Source organism: Dromiciops gliroides, chromosome 5 (genome assembly GCF_019393635.1).
Source record: "Dromiciops gliroides isolate mDroGli1 chromosome 5, mDroGli1.pri, whole genome shotgun sequence".
NCBI classification, from domain to species: Eukaryota; Metazoa; Chordata; class Mammalia; order Microbiotheria; family Microbiotheriidae; genus Dromiciops; species Dromiciops gliroides.
In genome coordinates, this window is record NC_057865.1 from 221,911,993 (window position 1) to 221,930,590 (window position 18,598).

General features: G+C 48.1%; 1 long non-coding RNA gene across 1 annotated transcript in view; it reads right to left on the reverse strand.

Annotated features, from left to right (window-relative positions):
- Window positions 1–501: 501 nt before the first annotated feature.
- The window catches only part of LOC122727545, a 30,890-nt gene continuing 12,793 nt past the window's right edge, over window positions 502–18,598 (reverse strand). The window contains exon 4 of the long non-coding RNA XR_006353151.1: window positions 502–612. This is a non-coding gene — a long non-coding RNA (uncharacterized LOC122727545). The remainder of the gene's footprint in view (window positions 613–18,598) is intronic.

The following is an 18,598-nucleotide window of genomic DNA, read 5'->3' on the forward strand; positions in this document are numbered from 1 at the left end:
ACTCTTAGGTGGTTTTTCCTAAACTAATATCATGGGGCAGCTAGGTGGCGCAGTGGATAGAGCACTGGCCCTGGAGTCAGGAGTACCTGAGTTCAATTAGGAAATTGCTGCCTCTGATGTGTGTGTGTGTGTGTGTGTGTGTGTGTGTGTGTGTGTGTGTGTGTGACAATAGACTCCCAATGGGAATAGCACAAACTGAGTGGAGCTAGCCCACAGGTGGGGGAACTGGGCTGGAGCACACATGAGAATATTTCCAGTCGGGGCCAACCCAAATGACATAGATGGGGAGAGGAGGCTCTGGAGCGAGGTACACTGAGGGAGCTGAAGGAAGCAATTAGAGGGAAGGGGTAGGGATGGAAAGGCCCTGAGAGGAGGGAGAGGGTATCACTGTCCTTCCCCACTCTCTGAATGGTCCTGCTCTTGCCTGTTTGCCTTGCCCACCCCTCCCCTCACCCCCCAGACTGGCACCCTGGCTAACCAGGCTAGAGAAAGCTGGCCTTACCTCCTCAGCAGCCTCTCCAGCTCTTCCACATGGCCCAGTAGAATGTAAACTCCTGGAAGGCAAGGGACCTTTCTGCTTTTTGTTTCTGTTTCCCCATCTAGAATAAGAGCCTGCAGCAACAGCAGCAAGAACATCATTACCATCACCACCACCATCACTATCATCCCCATCACCATCATGCTTCCTGCCAAGGTTGACACCAAGATACCAAACAATGCCTCCCAGGGGAGCAAGTTGTCGGCCCTTATGATAGCTCAGGGAGACCACAGAGGCAGGGAGCAGTAGACCTGGGATTTGATCGTAAAAGGAACTTTGCATTAGGAAACTCTCTCTCTCAATGCAGGTCTTTCTGCAATACCTTCTCTGTGACTAATCCATAGTCTTAGAGGTTAAATGACTTGTCCACGGTCACACAGCCCTTGAGTGGATATATCTGTTGTATATCAGGGGTAGAATATGAATTCAGGCCTTGCTGGCTTTGAAGCCCCTTCTCTAGCTACAGGTGGCACTGCCCTTCTGTTATTCACACCACTGAGAGCAATGAATAATCTTATAATAGGGACTAGACTTCATCTGAGGCTGCTCCCTAGTCTGAACTGTTGTTTAGTCTCTTACAGTCTAAACTGTAAAGTCCTCAAGAGTGAGGACTGTATTTTACCTTTCTTTGCATCTCCTACACTTAGCATGGTGCCTGGAACAAAAACAGGTGCTCCATGCCATTTGAATGACTGGATCTAATTTCATTGGGAGAGGAAACTCCTGATACCATTCAGGCTAGCACCTTCTCTGCAACTTGTCATCTTAGCAGAGTTGCCTAGAGTATGTTGGGGCAGTTAGGTGGTTAAGTGGACCAAGTGCTAGGTCTAGAGTCAAGAAGACCTGAGTTCAAATCCAGCCTCAGATACTTACTATCTGTGTGACCCTGAGCAAGTCACTTCACCCTGTTTGCCCCAGTTACCTCATCTGTAAAATGAGCTGGAGAAGGAAATGGCAAACCACTCTGGAATCTTTGCCAAGAAAACCCCAAAGGGGGTCATGAAGAGATTGAAAACAACTGAACAACAACTAGAATATTTCAAGGGTAAGTAACTTGCCTAGGATCCCAGCCAGTGTCATAGGCAGTTCTTAAACCCTGGTCTCTGGCTTTGAGAACAGTTTTCTACCTATCACAATATGTTCCCTCCTTCGTTGGTTGGCTATTGTCCTTTGTGTTCGAAGAAGACCAAAATGGTACCACTATGTTGGGGTCAAGGTATGATGTGTCCAACTGCATCTGGTCAGACCAATATGAATTTGGAAAGTTCTGCCACAAACAGCCCGTATGAACATCTGGGATATTCCCTCTGATAATTACCATCCAGTCAGGGTACTGCAGGACAATAAAGAGAAGCTGATACCGGAATGGCAGTGTCCTGGAGCCTACTTGGTTGGGATCATGGTCTATTAGAGGGACCTTGGATCTCTGGAGAGGTAAAGCATCTTGGCCAAGGCCCACGGGTAGTAAGGGACAGAGCCATGATTGGAGCCCAATTTCTCTGACCCCAAATGCAATGCAACTCCACAATATTACTCTTTCCAACTAACATCTCCCCTTCTTTCCCCTATTTACCCATTTGAAATATGTAGGATTGAGCACTCACACACACAGACCCCTGCCAGCTGTGTCCCTTGCCTTTGTAGAGAGAATCCAAAGTGATTTCAGCTGCCTTAGCACCCCTAAACTCATCCCATTCCTCCCACTGTACCCACGTGCAGGCCTCTTATACTGAGATGTGTCGGCCTCCTTCAGTTGTTCATTTCCATGTCTCCCAATCCTGCCCTACAAAGTATTCTTCCTCTCCTCCAACCTCCTTCCCATTGGTGGTAATTTCAGTCCTCCTCCCTGGTAGCTGTCCAAAATGCAGAGAATGGCTGAGCTTTTTAGTAAGGGTTTTTCTAATGCCACAATTCCTCCTGCTTCCCCCATGCCATCTCCAGTCAGCCACCTGTTTGTGGCTCCCATCCCTGGCAGTCTGGAAGTCCGCCTTGTTATTTATCCAGAATCCCACTTTCCACAGTCTGGAAATTCATTTCAATCATCCTCCTGTATTCACCCCATCTGAGCAACTGTTTGTGTATTTAAGGTCCCTCAGGGAGCTGGGCTCACATTTGCCCTAGGTCACTCAAGCCACAATGTCTACCCTTCCCTCTTCCTGTTGAAAGCCGACTTTTCTTCATTCTCTCCTCTATGGCAAAAAGGAGACCAGATTTCTCTCACCTGGTGAGAAAGGAATTTGATGTTTCCTCAGATTCAGTCCACCACTTGCAAATGCCTCCTTTTCCCTACCAACATTCTAAGTCGAAACCCTCTTTATCCTCCCCCAAGCATCCATCCCTTCCCCACCCTGGCCATGCCTGAGATAGGGCACATGAAGGTCACTGGCCCTCTCCCAGCTCCCCATACTAATGTGGTCAGCCCTAGGGTAGGGAGAGGGAACAGTGGTTAATGAAAGACCCCAGCCCCTAACACTCACTGGAGAAGGGGGTAATTAGAAGCAGTGCTGGTCCCTGTCCCCCAAAAGGTACTGCTAAACAGCATCATCCATCATTGGGACCAGCTGCAGGAGAGAGGTGGGGGGAGAGGCAGAGGGGCTCCGGATTGGCTGGCTGTGGCTTGCAGAGGAAAGGGCTGCAGGGGAATAACCTAAGAATGACCTTGCTGGGATTTTAACTCCTCTGCCTCTGCCCCTATCTTCCCAGCATCCCTTCATCCGTTCTCCAAAGCTAGTTCTCCAGACTTTGCCCTTCTGCCCAATGTCCCCCAGCCCCTGCCCCTCTCCCCCCAGTCTCTTCCTCACCTTGGCCCTATCCTTTTCCCCAATCCCCCTTCCCAGCCTCTTCCTCTCTCCTCCCACCATCCTCACCTTGTTCTCTTCCCCTCCCTCTTGGGTTATCTCTTTCCCCCATCATTCCCGGCAGGCTTGAATTCTCCAGTCCTTCCCAGAGCTGGCAGAAATCTCTGGAAAAGCTAGGGGATAGTGTGTCTTCCAAGTGTATTTATTTGTTCTGAGTCCCAGCCAGCTTGAATTGTGTTTATTTTCATATCACAATATGTGCAAATGGTCTTGTAGATAGAGCTAGGTCGGTTAGAGGGGAGGGAGGTGGTGGCAGGCCTTGGTGCAATCCCATTTTTGCTCTAAGTGGTCACATCTGGGTAGGGAGTGGCAAGGTGGTGGGGCTTCGTATGGGTGGGGGATGCATGAACGTGGGCTAAGTCTGTGTGGCTCCAGGGGTATGTGGCCTGTTGATGTGCCTGCTTTCATGTGTTCGTGTGTCATGTTATACTAGGATGTGTGACAGCACATATATTTGTGCCTCGGTTCACACACAAAGACCATGCATTTTCATGAGTGTGTCTATAGCAGGAATTGAGATATGTCTCTCCATGTTCCTCACAAGGGAAAACAATGAGTCATAGGGGATGTAAAAACCCCTGCCTTTTCAGTCTTTTGAGTCATTTTCCCCTTGTTTTGTACTGCACCCTAATCACGGGTATATAGAAACCAGGATATGCGTGGGGGAAACCAGCACTAGCAGGTCAGATGGCCATAAGGAAGGGAGCTGGAGAAGGAGGGGCCACTTTGCCGACACCTGTGAAAGTTCCTCGTTACATATGCAAATATCCTCATTAGAGATGCAAAGAGCTTCTCCACTTAATAGCTGCAGCTTTTTCCAAGCTGATGCACCAAAGTGAAGGAGAGATGGGGGAGTAAACCACCAGCACGGGGCAGGAAAAGACAAGGAGGGCTCCCATTACCCCAGCTGGGCACCTGGGTGTACAGGATGCTGTCCCTCACCCTGGGCAACCATAAGGAAGAAGGGAGAGTACTTGGCTTAGGCAGACAGGTGGAATAGAGCCACTGAGGCTAGAGATAAGACTCTAGGACCTCTGTCTCATTCTAGTTAGAAAGGGGGACTAAGGCTCAAGCAAGTGCTAGGAGCCTTCAGGTGCTACCCCACAGTGTTGAGGTCTCATTCAGGCTGTGGGCTGGAGAGGAAAGCGGTGAGGTCCATTGGCAGGAGTTAGCCCAACCTCCCCCAGGCTGGGTTATGAAGGGAAGAAGAAGAATGTTCATAGTCAGGGGCATGGTTATTGTGGGCCTATACACATAGAATTATGGAGGTCTATAAAGGGTCCAAGCTCTCCAGCTGACGCCCTCATCTTACATTTGAGGACAGGTGAGTTCAAGGTCACATTGAAAGTTCATCCATCCATCCATCCCACAAGCATTAATTATGCTCCTGCTTGATATAAAGAAAGGTCTCTTCCCGCTAGGGGTTTACATTCTACTGGAGGGGGGCAGCTGGAGGCACAGTGGATTAAAGCACCAACCCTGGATTAAGGAGGACCTGAGTTCAAATTTGGCCTCAGCCTCAGAAACTTGAAACTTATTAGCTGTGTGACCCTGGGCAAGTCATTTAACCTTCATTGCCCAGGAAAAAAAAAAAGAATAATAATACATTCTATTGGAGGCTCCTGGCAGAGTCAGGATTAAAAGCCAGGCCTCCTGACTCCTAGTCTAATGCTCTGTCCACTAGGATATGCTGCCTTCCATTAGCAAATACCTGGTTATTATGGTGCCCTGTGAGCTCATTCCAGGTCTTCTTCCTGACAAAAGGCACAAAATGCTTCTACCCCAACCTGCAGGACAATGCCTCATTGTCCTCCCAAGGACCTATTGCCACATACACTCCACCCCTATAGCCTTGTGCACATAGCCACATGCCATCACACACGTGGGGAGGCACGAATCCTGAAATACTTTCACACACACTCACAGCACAGGGAAGAATGCTTTCCTGGGAACTCTGTCTCAGGCCAGATCTGCTCTTCCTCTTCTCATCTCTAGTTGCAGGAGTGGCAACTTCTCCCAGGGTTTGGGAGATAGTTTAGGCAACGGGGATCAGACCCAGAACTATAGTCTGACCTCTTAGAGAAACGGTCAGGAAGATAACCAGGGGTCTTCCTTTCCTGCTATACCTAATGGCCATTTGACCAGTCCCAAGTAGTCCTCCCAAGGTAGAGGGTTGGGTCAGCTTGCCAAGGTTTCCATCAACGGACTGGGAATTTTCTGAGGGCTTTGTCTACTAAAATACCATCTCCCTCTCCTCCTCCTCCTCCTCTTCTTTCTCCTCCTCCTCCTCTTCATCTCTCTCAAACATAATGAGATGGAGACAAACATCCATTGTAGGGCGTCTCCATACACAGATAGGTGCAAATAAACACAATGTTACACTAACACAGTTAGTTACACACGCACAGAGACACTTACATAGGTATACACGCTTCCCTACTGTATACCCTGTTGTGTGCACACTTATGATCCAACACAAACATTCCTCTGTTGCTTTTTTTGGGGGGGGTGGGAGGGAAGGCATTGAGCAGCCCCCCCCATTCCACTCCCCCACTCTTTTCTTTCCTTGCTTCCCCTCCCCCACTGCCTCCCTGGGCACCCGTTTGCCAGGGTTATTTATAGAAGCAGGCGATAAATTCAGTGTGTTTCTCGGTGCGCAAAGCTATAAATAATGGCACAGATCATTAAACCCCTAGAGCAGGCCCAGCCGCCGACGCCGAGCAAACAAGATGAAGTACAAACCACCAAGTGAAAGGGAGAGAGACACCCAGAGAGAGAACACAGAGATATAATGAGGCAGAGACAGAGCCAGCAAGAGAGACCTGGGACTGACCAAGATGACAGGCCCCTCCCTTCCAATCACTCAACCTATCCAAAGGACACTGGATATGAAGAGAGCAAGGGGAGATTCTCAGGGAACTCAGGAGGGGCTGGGGGGCTGGAGAGGGAGAAAGCTGGGCCTTGAAGCCCCTCCAGAGGGGGATGGAATCTTACCCATGGTACCCAGCATCCTTCCTACACATCCTCCAATCCATGTCCCCTTCATCTCCCTCCTCTCCCCCCACTTCTCCTTCCATCTCTCCCTTTCCCTCTTCCTTTCCCTCTCCCTTTTCCTTCCTCCCCATGCCCCTCTTTTTTCTCCTCTCTTCCATCTCTCCCTTTCTCACTCCCTCTTGCTACCCTGCTCCTCTCCTTTTCTTTTGTGCCTTTCCTCCTCCCCACTCTACATCTTCAGGCCATGGGGAGAAGCCCTGATAGGCCTAGGAAGGAGCCGCCGAGGCAGAAATTCCCCTGTCAGCAGAACACTAGTGCTGACTGCTGATTCAGTGTCTGTGATCTCCCAGGCGGAGGCAGCAGGGGACAGGGAAGATGGATGAGGAGAACAGGGAGCAAGCACAGAGGGGACGTTGGGGACTGGGGCTCGTGGCCGAGGTGAGAATCTGGGGGAACAGCCCCGACCCCAACAGCCGACAATCACATCAGTGCCTGCGGATCAGTGAATGAGGCTAACTGGAGAGAGAAGCCAAGTGGAAGTTTGGGGTGGTGGCAGGTTTAGATAAGTATGACAAGGAGAAAGGAGAGAAGTAGAAAGAGATCTATAGGAGAAAGGGGGGGGGAGAGAGAGAGAGAATGAACATAGATGGGAGTAAGAAGATAGATCTGTCAGTCAACAAGCATTTATTAAGTGCTTCCTATGTGTCAGGCATTATGCTAAGTCCTGGGGATACAAAGGAATGTGCATGGGTGAAATGGAAAGCACTTGGAGGCAAAAGACCTGACTTGGAGTTCTGCCAACTTAGAGGTGAGCTTGGACCTGTGATTTTTCTCAGTCCATCCCCCAATCTGTAAAATGGAGGTATCTCAAAGGATTGCTGTGAGGTTCAAAAGAGACAGTTAGTAGGGTAGATAGGAATGCCTATGGGATCTGAAGGCCTGCTTGGGTGTGGGACACTAGCTCTGCCACCTTCTGGTGGTGTGACTTTAGGTAAATCATTTCAACCTTTTAAACCTCACCTCCCTCATCTGTAGAATGATAGGACCTAGAACTGAGAAGGAAAAGAGGTGTAAGAGCAGAAGGAGGAAGTATAACTATAAAATGAGGGGGTTGGACTGGATGACTCCAAGTCAAACCCCCTCATTTTACATATGGGGAAACTGAGGTTCAATGGGGTTAAGGACTTGTCCAGGGTCCCATGGGGACTTTCCAGGGGCACACGAAGTACTCATGAAGAAAGTTCTTTGTAAACTTTAAAAGGGCACATAAATGTGAGTTATCACTGAAAATACTCTGTGAAATGCCAAGCACTACATCAACAGAAGTTGCTGTTGTTATTACTGACCCTCTATATTTTGAAGGAGGCCTCTCCTCATTCCCCAGGCCAACTAGCACAGGTCAGGGACTCATGTCACAGCCCTTTCAACCAGGCTTGGGAAAATTCAGGCTGTTCCCATGGCTGAATGACTGTTTCCACCCTTCCTTGGGCCTATTTTCAGGGGGTGCCTCCAGACTCTTGGGCATCCCCATGGCTAATTAAGAATGGATCTTAATCAACTCTATCCTATCTTGGTCCAGAGATTTTTTTTTTTTTTTAGTGAGGCAATTGGGGTTAAGTGACTTACCCAAGGTCACACAGCTAGTAAGTGTTAAGTGTCTGAGGCCGGATTTGAACTCAGGTACTCCTGACTCCAGGACCGGTGCTCTATCCACTATGCCACCTAGCTGCCCCATTGGTCCAGAGATTTAACCTTTGAACTAACCTTCTAATGTTGTTCCAATGTCTTTCAGGAGAGTAGACCCTGTGGCTAGCACCAAAGTCAGTGGTCCCTAAGAGCTAACCAGGGCTAAAGACTAGGAAGATTTGCCATGACTAGAATAGGAGCTGGTCACATTCCTTCTCCATCGATGACAGAAAAAGAGAAAATGGGCTCTCACTGCAGCATGAGTGAGAAGGGAATTGCTGATGGTGCAGGCTAAAGGCATCCCTAGTTGTATGAGGGAGCTATTATGGGGCCAAGCTGAGTACAGCCTTGCTTGGATGCAGAGGGATGGCCTGGATGACCTTGGAAGGGCTTCCCCCACTTCCTACCGCCACCCCCTTGAGCACACCCTAGCCAGCTTCATCACTAGACCTACCATCTGCTCTGGCTCTGTTCCCTTGTCGTCGGCTCTGATGCAGAGCGTGGTTATTTGCCCAGGGATTTATAGCAGGAGCCCGGACAGCAGCTAAATCCCACAGCCACAGAGGTAAATCAGCTGCTGCGATGGGCTGGAACGAGGGAGCTGTCGGCCTGCAAGGCAGCACGCTGGGCCTAGAGAGGAAAACACTTGTCCCTGCTTCCTCCAGGGGCAGCCACCAATAAATCCCCTCCAGAGTCAATCCCAGGCTGGAGGACGGAGGGGTTGGCCAGATTGGAAAGTCTGTCTGTGGTGGTGGAAGAATATTCTGTTCAAGCAGGTGATGCCCATGGAAACTGCAGCAGGAAGCATTGAAGCTAGATACCAAGAAGGATTTGCCATGTAGCAGAACTGAGACACCACAGAAGGGACTCTCCATCTCCAGAGTGAAGAGGTTCTTGGGAACTAGAGGAGCCTTGCCTGGAGAGACAAAATGGCCTTAGAGCAGCCTGGGATCCTGAGCTGCCCTTCAACATTGTCAGAAGGAAAGTGAATTTAAATTCTTTATGAAAAGAAAGAGCATCTTGCTTGGTCTCTTCTGCAAGAGAACAAAGGGTGTGGAAGCTAAAAGGGGACACAATCTAGGCATTGAGCCAGGGAACAGGGAACCCTGATAACTCTTCAGGTTATCTCTGTCAGGTTCAACCTGACAATCAGCTAAAAGGAGAGAAGGAGACAGAGACAGAGAGAGGGAGAGACAGAGACAGAGAGATAGAGAAACAGAGAGAGACAGAAAGAAAAGAGAAGGAGAGAGGGAAAGAGAGACACAGAGTTCTCACACAAGAGCTTAACTCTAGAGTTGGAAGGGACTTGAGAAATTCTCTAGTCCAGCCTCTTCATTTTACAGATGAAGAAACTGAGGTTCAGAAAAATTAAGTGACTTTCCCAGGTTCTTACAGCTGGGAGGTAGAAAAGCTCAGATTTGAACTCTGGTCATCTAATTTCAAACCCAGCATTCAACAATGCAGTGAGCCAAAGATGAAGCTGGGAAGAAGGAAATGAAGAAGAGGGGAAAGAGAAGAGGACAATGAAGTAAAGAGAGAGTGGCAGGAAGTAGAGATGATGATGGTGGTGGTGGTGGTGGTGGTGGTGGTGGTGGCTAACATTTATACAGCACTTACTATATGCCAGATACTGTGCTAAGACCTTTATAATTATTATCTTATTTTTTAAATATTCTAATTTTCCAAATTATATAATAACAATTTTTAACCTTCATTTTTTACAAGTTTCTAAATTCTCTTTCCCCACTTCCTTTACTCCCTCCCCCATTATGAAGGCAAGCAATTTGATAAAGATTATACATGGGCAATCATGCAAAATATATATATATATATATAATTATTATGTCATTTGGTCCTCACAACAACCCTAGATGCTATTATAACTCCCATTTTACAGGTGAAAAAAACTAAGGCAAATAGAGGTTAAGTGACTTGCCCAGGGTCACACAGCAAGTAAGTGTCTGAGACTGAATTTGAACTCAGGTCTTCCTGACCCCAAGTTCTATACACCACACCACATAGCTGCCCTAGGAGAGAGAGAAAAAATAAATGAAGAAGGGGCAGCTAAGTGGCATGGTAGATAGGGCACAGGCCCTGGAGTCAGGAGGACCTGAGTTCAAATCCAGCCTCGGATACTTGACACTTACTAGCTGTGTGACCCTGGGCAAGTCACTTAACCCCAATTGCCTCACTTTAAAAAAAAATAAATGAAGAGATAAAAGGGGTGGTGGTGGAATTGTTGTTGTTTGCAGGGCAATGAGGGTTAAGTGACTTGCCCAGGGTCACACAGCCAGTAAGTGTCAAGTGTCTGAGATCATATTTGAACTCAGGTCCTCCTGAATCCAGAGTCAGTGCTTTTATCCACTGCACCACCTAGCTGCCCCAGGAGTGGAGTTTGGGAGAAAGCAAACACCAGAGGGAAAGAGACGATCTCTTAATTGCCAACTCTGATGGACTTTTCTCAACCATCATCTTTCCCAACTTCTGTAACATCCAGCACTATTGACCACTCTCTCTTCTCTGGGTTTTTGGGACATTGCTCTCATTCCCCCTTCTTCCTATCTTCCTGACCACTCCTCAGTCTCTTTTGATGACTCATCTTCCAAAGCAAGTCTCTAATCAGGGATGTTTCCCAAGCATTTCTATCCTGACTCTTCTCTTTTCTCTCTCTCTCTGTATGTATGTATATACACATATATATACTCTCACCTTATGACTTCATCAGCTCCCATGAGCTTAATTATCATCTCTATGAAAATGACTTTTTGCTGTTGCTGAGTCGATTTTTTTAGTAGTAACTGACTCTTCCTTACCCAATTTGGGTTCTGTTTGGTTTTGGTTTTGGCAGAGATACTAGAGTAATTTGCCATTTCCTTCTCCAGCTCATTTTATAGTTGAGGAAACTGAGTGACTTGCCCAGGGTCACACAGCTAATAAGTGTCTGCGGCCAGATTTCAAAGGTCCTCCTGACTCCAGGCCTGGTGCTCCATCCACTGTGCTGTCCTAAATGACTGAGAGACAGACAGATAGACAGACAGAGACAGAGAAATGCATATATATATATATGTGTGTGTGTGTGTGTGTGTGAATCTATATCTATATCTCCAGCTTACAGTCTGTCTCCTGAGCCCCAGATCTCTGTATCACCAATGCTCTATTGGACATTTCAAGCTGTGTATGCTGTAGGCATCTCAAACCCAGCATATGGAGGGCAGCTAGGTAGCACAGTGGATAAAGCACTGGTCCTGGATTCAGGAGGACCTGAGTTCAAATCTGGCCTCAGACACTTGTAGCTGTGTGACCCTGGACAAGTCACTTAACCCTCATTACCCCGCCCCCCCCAAACAACAACAACAAAACCCCAACACACCCCAAACTGCATACAGTATCTTTTCCCCCTAAACTCTCTCCCATTCTGAATTTCCCTCACCCTTTAGAAGGCATCACCATCCTTGCAGTCACCCAGTTTTGCAGCCTTGGAGCTAATCTTGACTCCTCACTCTTCCTCATCCCACATACCTAGAAAAGTTGCCACATCATGTCATTTCCACATTTTCTACACTGGTCCTCTTCCTACTCACATGGCCACTGATCTAAGTCAGAGCCTTCTCACCTCTTACCCAGACTTCTTTGGTGGCCCAATTGGTTTCCTTGCCTCAAGTGTCTCACTTCTCCAATCCATCCACCACACACCTGCCAAAGTAATTTCCTTCAATTGCAAGTCTGACCATGTTACTCTCCTACTCAATAAAACTCAATGGGGGGGGGGTTGCAGCTAGATGGTACAGTGGATAAAGCACTGGCCCTGGATTCAGGAGGACCTAAGTTCAAATCTGACCTCAGACATTTGATATTTACTAGCTGTGTGACCCTGGGCAAGTCACTTAAACCTCATTGCCCTGCAAAAAAAAAAGAAAAAGAAAGAAAGTTTGGGGCAGCTAGGTGGCACAGTGGATAGAGCACTGGCCCTGGAGTCAGGAGTACCTGAGTTCAAATCCAGCCTCAGACACTTGACACTAAATAGCCGTGTGACCCTGGGCAAGTCACTTAACCCTCATTGCCCCGCCAAAACAAAAAACAAACAACTCGATGGCTCCCTATTACCTCTAATATCAAATATTGGCTCCTCAGTTTTGCTTTCAAACCCCTTTACAACCTGACACCAAACAACTTCTTCAATGTTATTATAAATTATTGTACCTTCTGAACTCCATGGCCTAGTCAAACTGCCATCTTGCTGTTCCCAACACCAGACACTCTAGCTCCCATGTCTCTGAATTTGCACTGGCTGTGTCCCCATCCCAGGAATACACTCCCACCTTACCTCTACCTCTTAGAGTCTCATTTCCTTCCAAACTCTGCTTAAGTGACCTCTTCTACATGAAAATTGCCCTGATTTCTCGGGTTGCTGTTGCCCTCCCCAACAAGTTCAGCTTGTGTCTATTTAGTCTCTATTTCTGTATGAATTTACTCCTTGGGGGCAGGGCCTGTTTCATGTTTTGTCTCTGCATTGCCAGGGTTTAGCATAGTGCCTGTCACACTGTGAGCTTGACTGAATAATTGGTGGGAAGAGTTGTAGAAGGACAAAAGGAATAGAGAAAGCTGGGGGGAAAGAAATAGATGTGGTGGGAAAGAAATGGATGTGGTAGAAAAGAAAAAGAAAAAAGATGGAGGGGAACAGAATAGGGAAGAGAAGCCAAGGGAGGAGATGGGATAGGTGAAAAGGGCAGAGAACAGAAAAGAAAGAGAAGGGGACAAGGCCAAAGAAGAGGGGAAGAATGAAGGGAAAGGTTTTGGGCAGGAGACTTCAGGAGAGGATGAAAGAGTAGAAGTGCCTGATCAAGAAGGGAGTTTGAAAGGTCATGATGCTCGAGAGGTACAGCAGAGGCTGCTGGGAGAAACCACAGAGGTAGGACCACTCCTGGGCAAAGGGCAAGTCCAAAAGCCTGTTGGAAAAACAGTATTTCCCCCTGTTCTCTTTCTTTTCAGCTTGGCTTCCTCTCAGCCTCCCTCTAGCCTGACATCCCTTCTTTTATTTTTTATTTGTGGGGCTGGGAAATTAGGGTTAAGTGACTTGCCCAAGGTCACACAGCTAGTCAAGTGTCTAAGACTAGATTTGAACTCAGGTCTTCCTGAATCCAGGGCCAGTGCTTTATCCACTGTGCCACCTAGCTGCCCCGACATCCCTTCTTCTATTCTCTTTTTCAATGTCTAAGTACATGGTGAGGCAGGGAAAGTGGAGGAGATATACTTTGTTTCCCTTGGGGGTGCATGTGTATGTGAAGGGCAGGGAGAAGAAAAGGAGGAGCAGAGGAGGAGAGGAAGGAGAAGAGGGCAGAAAATATAGCCTTTAAGGTGGGGCAGTCAATCCAAGTGTCCAGGGTCAGCCTGGATGTCTTCCCCTTCCCCACACATTCCATCATGGTGGGGACCAAACCAGGCATCTGATGAAATGAAAGTAAGTCATGGCTGAAAAGAAGCCAAATGAACGGGACAAACTTTTTTTTTTTACATACTATATTTCTTTCTTTCTTTCTTTTTTTGTAAGTTAATTGGGGTTAAGTGACTTGCCCAGGGTCACACAGCTAGTGTCAAGTGTCTGAGGACGAATTTGAACTCAGATCCTCATGATTCCAGGGCCTGTGCTCTATCTACTGTGCCACCTAGTTGCCCCTGGACAAACCTTTATGAAGCGCTTCCTATGTGCAGAGGACTCTACTACATGTTTAAATAAGGCATAGGCCCTCCTCCCACAGAGATGCAAGGCTTCTATGTACACCTGGCTTTCCTGGTCCTTTCAGAACAGAAATTCTTATCCTGCCATCCGAGAAGTTAGTTTTTCAATGTTTTGATAACTAAGGTTTTTTTTATAACTAAGTTTTAATACAATTGGTTTTCTTTGTAGTTCCATGTCTTTCATTTTACCTTTGAAAATATGATTCTGAGAAGGGCTTCATAGGCTTTACTAGACACTGCCCAAGGGGGCCATCACACACAAAAAGTCAAGAGCCTCTGCTTTAGAAAATGGGGAATTTGGGGGCGGCTAGGTGGCGCAGTGGATAGAACACCGGCCCTGGAGTCAGGAGTACCTGAGTTCAAATCCGGCCTCAGACACTTAACACTTACTAGCTGTGGGACCTGGGCAAGTCACTTAACCCCAATTGCCTCACTTAAAAAAAAAAAAAAGAAAATGGGGAATTTGTATGGCTGTATTCACTGCAAAAAAAAAAAATCCTGGGGACTCTGAACAGGGAGAGGGATGTGGTATGGAACATGGAAATAGAGAGAGAGGCCCAGGGGAGGTTGGTGAGGCCTTTTCTTCAGCTAAGTCTGCCCCCTCTACTCTACAGACACACAAGCAGCCTAGTGCATAATCCCCTTCTGAAAATTGGGAAGGGGACCTCGGCCTTAGGAAAGTGAAAGAATTGTCATCAGCTCCTGCGCCTGCCCTTCAAACTCTCCTCAGCTCTCTTCTCACCTTCCTGAGAGGCTAACCCTACACCTGTCAATCCTTCTCTGTCATATACCAGAGGCGATCACGCCTACCCGCCAAGAACTACCTCCCTGGAAGGTCTAGACTTTGTCTGATCTTAGATAAACCAATGGATTTGCCAGTCTTACCTGATAGATCTTCATGTGGACTATGGTAGGTCCCTTGCTAAGGTTCACGGGAATTTCCAGTAGGGAAGGGAACATATTACTTCCCCTAATTCACTTGCTGGGAGGGGTCAAAATCCTTTATCACCAACAACCCATGAGATCAAGAGAACTAGATAGGTAAGTAAAAAGGGTCAGACTAAAGTGCAGATTCAGGCTGAGAAACAAAGACAACCTGTCAGTCAGTGATCTTAGAGAATGGCATTGATAAAGAAAGACAGAGACACTCAAGAGAGAGGAACAGGGAAGTGGAGAGAAGTATAGACCTTGAGACAGGAGACAGTGATCGAGATACATTAAGAGAAAGCAAAGTATTGGGGGAGGGGTAAGCAAAGTATTGGGGGTAAGATAGGCTATGAGAGCTGCAGAGAGAATGCAATCAACACTCACAGCAAAGCCAGACTTCCCCTCTCCACACCTACAAAAAATCCACACCTCATACAGAGGCATAGGCCGCACACCAAGATATTCCCTACCTTCACACCCTTCCCTTCCTCTCTCCCCACTTGACCCTACATACCACATATACAATATCAACACACACACACACACACACACACACACACACTCTCCTCCCTCCCTCCCTCCCTCTCTCTCTCTTTCTCTCTCTCTCTCTCTCTCTCTCTCTCTCTCTCTCTCTCTCTCTCTCTCTCTCTCTCTCTCTCTCTCTCTCTCTCTCTCCCATGCTGCTTCTAGGTTCCCAATCTCTGATGGCTGGCCCTCTGCTGCCCTCTATGAGCCCTGCATGATCCTAGAGAAAAGAAAATGCAAGCCCCTGAACCTACACCTCTTGCAAGACTCCCATTCTCCTCTTGGACAGGAAGGAGGCACACACAGGGAGACAAGGCTTCACCTTTTTGCTTTTCCAAGGAAGGGCATCATGGGATAGTCAAGCCTATACTGTGAACCCCAAAAGGAGCAGGAGGAGAGGGGAGGGGGTTACATTCATTTGCATGTAGGTTAACATCTGATTTTTTTCCCCTCAGTGTGCAGCCCCCTGCTATCACTCCAGGCCCAGCTCTCACCTTTCAAGGATTATGATGGAGAAGAAAGGGACCCACAATGGAGGTAGCCTGGTATAGAGGGCAAAGTACTGGAGTCACCTCCAGAAGATCTGGGTCTGAGCCTGTTTTATTGCTGGTTAGCTTGGGCCAGTCTTTTTTTTTTTCTCTTCAGTAAAATGAAGGGGTTGGGTTAAATTCTCCATTGCCCTCTGAATAAAAAGAAGAAAGACCTAAGGGTGACACGCTTAGAGGAATCAGAGGAGACAGAGTAGGAGGGACAAAAGACAAATAGACCAAAGTCCTGATGGAGCCACACTTCAGGGGGAGAGAGTAACCTTGGAACACGCTTCTAAGTCACTGGGAGAGAAGAAAAAGATGACAAAAAGAGAGAATTTGAGAAAGAAGGTAAGAAGATACACAGAGAGACAATGAGGCAGAGACCCCCAAGTCAGGGAGAGAAAGGGCCCAAGAAACAGGGACTGGGAGAGGGGTGTGTGTGAGTGTGTGTGTGTGTGTGTGTGTGTGTGTGTGTGTGTGTGTGTGTGTGTGTGTGTGTGAGTGACCAGAGCAGGGCAAGGCCTGGCCACACAGAGGCCTCTGCAGCAGGCAGAGAAGGGGGGTGGGGGGAGGAAAGGAGGTGGCGTTAGAAGCCGGGCCGAGCCGAGCTGAGGGCTGGGAGCGGGCCCATAAAAGCCTCACCAGCGAGCAAGCGAGCGGGGAAATTGCCGCCAGAATCGCTGAGCTCCGCAAAACGCCGCCCGCCAGCCCGCCCCGCCGCCCGCGCCCAATTTCCACTCTCATCGCAGAGCGGGCTGGTTATGCATTTAAATGTTATTTAATTGGGTTGCGGAGGAGCTGGGGGCCAGAGCAGCGTCCCCGCCGCCCGAGCTGCTTGCCTCCGAAAATCTGTTCTTCCTACTCACAAATTGCGAGATTCCACAACCTCCCCCCCCCCCATCTCCCCGATCTGCACCTGGCTCGGGACAGAACTGGGGACCCTCCTGCAAGGGGACATATAGCACAGGACCACCGAGAAAGGTTGGGCTCCCCCAGAGACAATGGAGGCATAAGACTTGAATCAGGCCCTCAATGGATATGAAAACACACACACATACACACACACGGCTCAAGTGCACATCGTCCTGTGAAGGGATCAGACATGGATGTGCTGAAAAGATACCCCTGGGGATAGAAAAGGGCAGTATGGATGGGTGGGTGGGTGAATGGATAGATGTGTGAATAGATGGATGGATGGGTGAGTGAATGAATGAATGAATGAATGCACAGTGACACATCACTCACATGAAGTATAGTTCACACAAACCAAGAGATCTCACAGTAGAACCATAAACTCCCCCCAAAGCTGTACCAATAAATGAAATATGGACTGTCTCTTCCTTCTTGTCCCCCTACCCTGACACCTCACTTTCCAGTATAAGAGTCAGAGGGTTTGGGGCAGCTAGGTGGCACAGTGGATAAAGCACCCGCCCTGGGTTCAGGAGGACCTGAGTTCAAATCCAACCTCAGACACTCGACACTTACTAGCTGTGTGACCCTGGGCAAGTCACTTAACCCTCATTGCCCCCCCCCAAAAAAATGTCAGGGAGTTTACAAAATATCCTGAGATACTTTGTCCTGGTCTCACCTTCAAGGATCTGGGTTCCTAAAGTCAGGAAAGAAGAAAGCTGCAGAAGGCTTGCCTCCCTAGTCATCATCTCTGCGAAGAAATAGTTTCACGAAAGCTAATGACTTAGTTCTATATATCTCTAGTGAGACATCATGCAGTAGCAGAAAGAGTGCAGGTAGGAATCAGGAAGAAGCAGGTTCAAATTCCTATCTCTGACACTTCCTATTATGGCCCTGGGTCCTTTGTGTCCCTGGGCAGCAGGTCACTTCACTTGTCTGACCCTCAATTTTCTCACCTGTAAAACAGCTGTAAGAACTGAAGCAGCACCTTTGTGGGGGGGGGGGGTGCGCAGCAGGGTTGTGAGGCTTAGTTGAGAAAATGCATGCAAAGATATGGAGAGTTTAAAGCCCATATAAATATCAGTCCTGATGATTTGGGCAAGCCACTCAAGCAGATTAGACTGGATTGTCTCTGAGGACCCTTCTGGCTCTAAAACTAGACATAGGCCACAAAGCTATAGCCGGAAGGACTGAGGGCAGACAGAAAGAAGGACTTCCTAAAGGCACATTCTTGTTGCAAGGGCTCTCTGGGCTCTCTCTGACAGCAGCAGGGTACTCAGGATGCTGAAAGAGAAGGGCCATCCTGTTGTGTATAAAGCAGACAGAATGACCTCTGGAGGAATCTTTTCCCCCAAGACACCCCCCAACCAGGTGAAAGGAAATTGCTGGACTCCAACGATCAGGATCAAGCTGCTTCAATTAATGAAAATGGAAATTGCTAGGAGACTTGGCAGAGGCTCTGGGGTGAGGAATGGGGCTGTTCTGGGCTCCCTGCCACCCCAGCTGCCAAGGCTGACGTGGAGGCAGGGGACTGATGTCAGAAGCTGAGGATTCTTGAGATGGATATGGAAATACACGGAAGGGCAAGGGGATGGAGGGGAATGATCCCATCTAAAAAAACCAATCCAGCCTCTGGGAATGCAGAAAAGACAGGGCAGAATGGGGAAAAGAGGGAAAGGAGAAATTGTTTCTTCCCAAAATGGATCCTCGAACCCTGACTCCCTCTGGATACAACTGTCCCCGATCCAGCCCAGATTGGCAAATTAGGAAGGCCCCCTAACTTAAGCAGTTTCCCCTTACATCATTTGTGCCCATGTTTTCCAACCCCTGACATGGGAAGTAACTTCACATATTTGATCTCAACTGCAGATGGAGTTTTTGGGGGCCTCAGGTGG